Source organism: Oryctolagus cuniculus, chromosome 10, assembly GCF_964237555.1.
Source record: "Oryctolagus cuniculus chromosome 10, mOryCun1.1, whole genome shotgun sequence".
In the NCBI taxonomy this organism is placed as follows: domain Eukaryota; kingdom Metazoa; phylum Chordata; class Mammalia; order Lagomorpha; family Leporidae; genus Oryctolagus; species Oryctolagus cuniculus.
The window spans coordinates 62,079,171-62,086,721 of NC_091441.1; positions in this window are offsets into that span (position 1 = coordinate 62,079,171).

Sequence of the window (7,551 nt, forward strand, 5' to 3'; positions counted from 1 at the left end):
CTCTGTCACATGGGCGGCAAGGACTCAACTACTTGATTCAGTAGTGCTATCCCCCGTGGTGCACAACAGAAGGATGCTGGAGTCTGGAGCCAGAGCTGACAACCAAATCAAGGCACTCGTTATGGGATACGGGCACATAACTAGCATCTTAACACAAAGCCAAATGCCTGTCTCAGAATCATTTAATTTTAGAACTGTAAAGAAGCTTAGTAATTGCCTTAGCCAATTTGTACTTCCCAGATGAGGAAACCCAGGCCCAGAAAACTTAAGAAGCTATTAATACTGTGAATGTAATTTATTCATTTGCTCAATAAGTAACTATAAGGTACTTGTTTTTCCTGAGACTGTGTTAAAATGCAGTTTAAACAAGAAAGACATCAGCTGCTTTCACTGAGCTTAGAGTCTAGCTGAAAAACAGAAATTTAATAAAATAAATAATATTAAAAATACGATTGCATACTGTGAAAAATGTGAAAGATCTGCATAGGGTGCTTTTAGAACTTATCATGGGAGCTGTTCCCAGGTCACAGGCTACAGAGGCAGTGTGTTTCCAATTCCAGCAATACCCCTTGTCTCTTTATAATTTTTTTCAGAGACATTGAAAGAGATAGAGATAAAGATTGTGCTCCCATCCACTGGTTCACTCCCCAAATGCCAGAGATTCAGGAACTTAATATTGTCTCTTGCATGAGTGACAAGGACCCAACCACCCAAATTATCCCTGCTGCCTTCACAATTGCACATTTCTAGAAAGCTGGAATTGAGATCTGAGCCAGGCTCCAACCCAGGTGCTCTGATTTAGGATACAGGTCTCCCAAGAGACATCGCAATCACTTCACCAAATGCCCACCCCACAAAGTTTTAACTTCTTTTAAGCTAGTAACAAGTTTTAGTTCTCCATGAATTTACTTCTCCAGATTTCAAATAGCAACCTTGATTTATAAAGCATAAGCAAAACAGGTAAATTTAAAGGAATTGTTCTTTTTTAAGACTTCCCAAAAATACTTCTTCAGCAGGGAAGGCATTGATGAAATCACTGGACTTGAAACGTGTTTCCTGCTTGCTCAGCCTCAGTTCTTTTTAATCATAAATTATGTGGCCTGGCAATAATCTTGCTATACCACTTTCCTCCGTAGAGCAATTTCCAGTGCTTATTTATTTGATAATTATGAGGATCCAATGACTATAAATTAGTCAGCTTAGAAAATGGAACTGAGATAAATCAATCTCAAGACAAACAAGGTATCTGTAATAAAATTAAAATACACAACATATCAGACTTTTTAATCAACTCACAATCTACTACTTTAGGGCTCGTTTTGAAAGATGCTAGCTACCATTCATTATTTGCCTGGTCCAGATTATCTGCAGAAAGGCTGGTCCAATTTCCAATCATTAGGAACCTCAGGCTTTCTTTACCATATGACCGTATGGTATCCCTATCACTAGAAGAAGACCCTGAAACAAGGGTTTGAGTGAAAGTGACTCAAAGCTCTAGTCTAGGAGACGATAGTTTAAAAAATTGGAAAGAGTGCAGTCTCAGGGAAGAGTTAGAGAGAAAACATCAGAGGAAACTATGTAAATTAGAGGGACACAGTAGACCTACATGGAGGGAATGGATGTCCACAATTCAGGAACCCAGCAGCCAATTGTTTCCGCACCAGCATTGGAGAGTGAGCTGAGACCAGACCACAGCAGCCCAAGCCACTGCCGATAAAGCTGCAGGAAGAGCTTAGAGGGAACCTGGCTTGGAGCCCTGTGGAGGAGAGTGTACCTGCCAAACTAGAGGAGAAAAAAAAGGAGGGGCACATTTTTCTCCCCAGTCACCCAGCAACAGCATTCTGTAACAAGTTGATAGAGAGCAGGCAGCATTTTGGACATATGTAACAGCTGACTGACTCATCTCTGTGCCCAGCAACCAGCCACCAGTCAAGTGGAGACTCCTGAGTCTAGTGGGGAGAACTGACAGGGGGCTGGGTACTTGTGACTCTGGGAGGCTTTTGTTCCAAGACTATGAAAAACTGAGGCTGTGTGGGAGGGCTCACAGTGTGATTGGGACTTTGGGCAGTCACCGAGGGAGGCTCCACATGCTCAGGGCTCCCTGCTTACCTGGTGAGGGACATCACTGGGGAATCTGAGCTTACACTGAGAACTACAAAGTCCTTTGTGTGGCCGTTGGGGCAGAATGGATGAATATTATACCCACTAGGGCTAGCGCTCAGGCTCTGGTCTCCTTTGAGGAGAGGAGCTTGGCTGAGCAGAACAAACCTCCCCTCTGATGAAAAAAAAAAAAGCTAATTGTGTCACCTTAGACATGCCCTTCACCATGGAGAACTTACTAAAACTCCATGGCCATACCCAACACATGCCTCTAGGTATTCATTGAAAGCAGATACTCCACTAATCTACAGAGGAATAGTACAAAGATAAAAGCCAACACAGAGGAAAAACAAAACAAAATAATGAGAATATCCACAAATGATGAATAACAAGCACACAAATTCAAGAAACAAGAATAAGGAAGACAACATGATGCCCTCAACGGAACACAACACTTCAATACTAGATTGTCAAGATGATGTGATTGAAGAAATATCACAAATGGAATTCAAAAAATTGATCATAAGATTACAAAAAAGTAATCAGAAGTAAATGCACAAACTAATGAAATATGTACATGATATGAAAGAAAATTTCTCCCATGAAAATGAGATATTAAAGAGAAATCAAAATGAAATCCAAAAATCCTGGAAATGAAGAATACAATAGAACAAATAAAAATTGCAGAGGAAAGCCTTAACAACAGAATTGGTGAAGCAGAAGAAAGAAAATCCAAACTAGACAAAGTACAGGAAATTATATAGAAAGAACAAAACAAGAAGAAATTAGGAAACTAAAAAACACCATTAATAATCTACAGGATACTATACAACAACCTAACATATGGGTTCTAGGAGTTCCTGAAGGCATGGAAAGAGAAAAATGATTAGAAGGCCTTTTTAGTGAAATAATAACAGAAAACTTCCATAATATGGAGAAAGAAAGGGACATCCAAAGACAGAAAGCACATACAACTCCTAATAGACATGACTAGAAAAGATCTTCACCACAACACATTGTAATCAAACTAACTATAGTAAAACATAAACAAAAGATTCTAAAATTTGCATGAGAGAAATGCCAGATTACTTTCAGAGGGTCTCCAATTAGACTAACAGCAGACTTCTCATCAGAGACCCTACAGGCCAGGAGAGAATGGTGAGATATATTCCAAGTCCTAAGAGAAAAAAATGTCAGTGCAGAATACTATACCCTGCAAAATCTCATTTATAAATGAAGGTGACACAAAGACTTTCCACAACAAACAGAAACTGAAAGAATTTGTCACTACCCATCCAGCTGTGCAAAAGATGATTAAGGATGTGATGCAAACAGAAACACAGAAACATGGTCATAACTACGAAAGAAGGTAAAGGAAGAAAATCCCCCAGTAAAAGTACAAAGGAAATCCAAAGTAAAAAAAAATAGAAATATTTATGGAAAAATGGCAGGGCAGTCATTACTTATCAATAGTAACCAGGAATATAAATGGCCTCAACTCTCCAGTTAAAAGACACAGACTAGATGAATGGATTAAAAAACAGAACCCATCTATTTGCTGCCTAAAAGAAACACATCTTATCAACAAAGATGCACACAGACTAAAAGTGAAAGAATGGAGAAAGATAGCCCATGCCAATAGAAACCAAAAAAGAGCTGATGTAGCCATCATAATATCAGACAAAATAGACTTTAACAAAAAAACTATTAAAAGACAAAAAAGGGCACTATGTAATGAAAAAGAGATCAATTCAACAGGAAGATGTACTATTACAGAAGTATATGAATTTAACTACAGGGCATTGGGCTATTTAAAAGGAATGAGAAGGCATCTAAGGGAGACATAGACTCAAATACAATAGTAGTGGGGAACTTCAATACTGTGATTTAGGCAATGGACAAATTAACTAAACAGAAAATCAACTAGAAAACGGAGGAGTTAATCGACACTATAGACCAAATGGACCTAACAGATATCTATAGAATTTTTCATCTTACTGTTGCAGAAGGTGCGGAAGGTACATTCTTTCCAGAAGTACATGGAACTTTCTCTAGGATTGACCACATGCAAGGCCATAAAGCAAGTCTCACCAAAGTCAAAAAAAAAAAATCTAAATCATGCCATGCATCTTCTTGGACCACAATGGAATAAAACTGGAAATAAGCAACTCAGGAATCTCTAGAACATATGCAAATACGTGGAGACTGAACAACATGCTCCTGAATGAACAGTGGATCATAGAAGAAATCAAAAGACAAATCAAAAAACTTCTGGAAACAAATGAAGAAAACAATACAACATATCAAAACGTATGAGATACAGTAAAAGCAGTGTTAGGAGGAAAGTTTATAGCAATAGGTGCCTACATCAAGAAATTGGAATGGCACCAAATATATGAGATATGGTGCATCTCAAGATTCTAGAAAAACTGCAGCAAACCAAATCCAAAACTAGTAGGAGAAAAGAAATAATTAAAATTAGAGAAGACATCAACAAAACTGAAATCAAAAAAATATATACAAAAGATCAGAAAAACAAAGTGCTGGTTTTTTGAAAAAATAAACAAAATTGACACACAATTGGCCCAGCTAACCAAAAAAAGGAGAGAGAAGGCCCAAATCAATAAAATTAGAGGTGAAACAGGAAATGTAACAGACACCACATAAATAAAATGAATCATCAGAAATTACTACAAAAAGCTGTATGGCAACAACTCGGAAATCTAAAAGAAATGAATGATTCCTGAAGACATACAAGCTACCCAAATAGAGCTATGAAGACATAGAACACCTAAACAGACCCATTATCAAGACAGAAATTGAATCAGTAATAAAGACACTCCCAAAAAAGAAAAGCCCAGGACCAGATGGATTCACTACCAGATTCTATCAGACATTTAAAAAAGAAATAACTCCACTCCTTTTCAAGTTATTTGAAACAATTGAAAGGGAGGGAGTCCTCCAAAACTCCTATGAAGCCAGCATCACCTTAATTCCTAACCTGAAAAAGATGCAACAGAGAAAGAGAACTACCGACCAATCTCTCTGATGAACATAAACACAAAAATCCTCAACAAAATTCCAGCCAATCAAATGCAACAACACATCAGAAAAATCATCCAACCAAACCAAGTGGGATTTATCCCTGGCATGCAGGAGTGGTTCAACATTCACAAATCAATCAATGTGATACACCACATTAACAAACTGTAGAAGAAAAACCATATGATTATCTCAACAAATTCATAGAAAGCATTTATAAAATACAATACCTTTTCATAATGAAAATTCTAAGCAAATTATGTATAAAAGGAACATTTCTCAACACAATCAAAGCAATTTATGACAAACCCATGACAGCATCCTATTGAATGGGAAAAAGTTGGACACATTCCCACTGAGATCCAGTACCAGACAAGGACACCCACTCTCACCATTGCTATTCAATATAGTCCTGGAAGTTTTAGCCAGAACCATTAGGCAAGAAAAAGAAATCAAAGGGATACAAATTGAGAAGGAGGGAGTCAAACTTTCCCTATTTGCAGATGACATGATTCTATATATATGGGATCCAAAAGACTCCACCAAGAGACTATTGGAACTCATAGAAGACTTTGGTAAAGTAGCAGGATATAAAATCAATACACAAAAATCAACAGCTTTTGTATACACAGACAATGCCATGACTGAGAAAGAACTTCTAAGATCAATCCCATTCACAATAGCTACAAAAAATCAAATACTTTGGAATAAATTTAACCAAGGATGTCAAAGATCTCTACGATGAGAATTACAAAACTTTAAAGAAAGAAATAAAAGAAGATACATGATGTTCCTGGATTGGAAGAATCAATATCATCAAAATGTCCATTCTTCCAAAAGCAATTTACAGATTCAATGTGATACCAGTCAAAATACCAAAGACATTCTTCTCAGATCTTTAAAAATGATGCTGAAATTCATATGGAAGCACAGGAGACCTCAAATAGCTAAAGCAATTTTCTACAATAAAAACAAAACTGGAGGCATCACAATACCAGATTTCAAGACAAACTACAAGCCTGGTACTGGTACAAAAACAGATGGATAAACCAATGGAACAGAATAAAAACACCAGAAATCAATCCAAGAATATACAACAAACTTATATTTGACCAAGGAGCTAAAACCAATCCCTGGAGCAAGGACACGCTCTTCAATAAAATGGTGCCAGGAAAACTGGATTTCTACATGCAGAAGTATGAAGCAAGACACCAACCTTACACCTTACACAAAAATCCACTCAAAATGGATTAAAGACCTAAATCTCCAAGAAGGTTGGTTCACACCTCCCTTAGGATGTACCCCATGTGAAGAGATATATAGTTCTGGGCCTCATAGCCCATAAGCCCATAGCCTTAAAGCCCACCAGATTATTATCAAGCCCTTTCTGTCAGTTTCTATTTGCCTCTCAATAAGAAAGCTTATTCATGACTTAGACAGCACCTTTCTTAGGTCCTCTAATAATGACTCTGTCCTTTGTTCTAGACTCTATCTAGCCCATTTGGGACCTCATTCCTTTGTAATCATATCCTCTACTCTAATATCAATGGCTCTATTCCAGACCTGTATGTATTGATGGTCCTCTCCCCCACTTAATGTTGTATGATTGTTCAGGATTTTTTCCACAAACTTCTCTACCCACAAAAGACAAGTGACCTTTTTCCCAGTCTCGGTTGGGATCAGCTTTAAACCACCTCCATCAAACAGCAGTCTTCACAAGGATCCAGAGAGCCCCCCTCATTTCCTCTCCTCTATAAAATCCTCTCATTACTTGGTTAATGCTTCTCTTAGGATAATTGGTTGCTATTCTCACCCTGTCTTTTATATTACCATGTCTGTTTAAGTATTTATAGAGGTTGATAATGGAACAAACCAAGGCCTTCAGTAAACAGGTAGACAACCAAATGCTGCTACAGGGATATACTAGGCTCCCCACCCAAGAGACAATGGTTTGAGACATCACCCCATACCAGTGAAGAGCACCTCACTGCCCCATGTCAGCAGGAAGTAGCTCTAAAGACAGATCATCATCCCTCTATCCCTTCTGGACTTTTGAGGCTAATGTAATCCCATACAACTCCTGCTTTATAAAAAACAAATGGGGGAATGTTAATAAAATGGCACAGTCTTATCTATGGTGCAATCTACACCCTCACAGCATCCTAGGCTCTAGCTCCTGCCTCCATTGCTGGAAACCAGGTGGCCACATGACCCAACCACCAGTGTCAACCCCACCCCCATCCTAATGAGATTCAATGCTCCTGCTTCCCTGCCGATCCCCCAGCAAAGTTTTAAGAGGACCTGTTCCTGAACACGTGTCTCTGTTTTCTCTTTCTCTCCTACTCTCTCTCTCCATCTCCTGATCTCTCTGTCTCTCTCTTGTTCTCTCTTTTGATCTCTCTTACACTT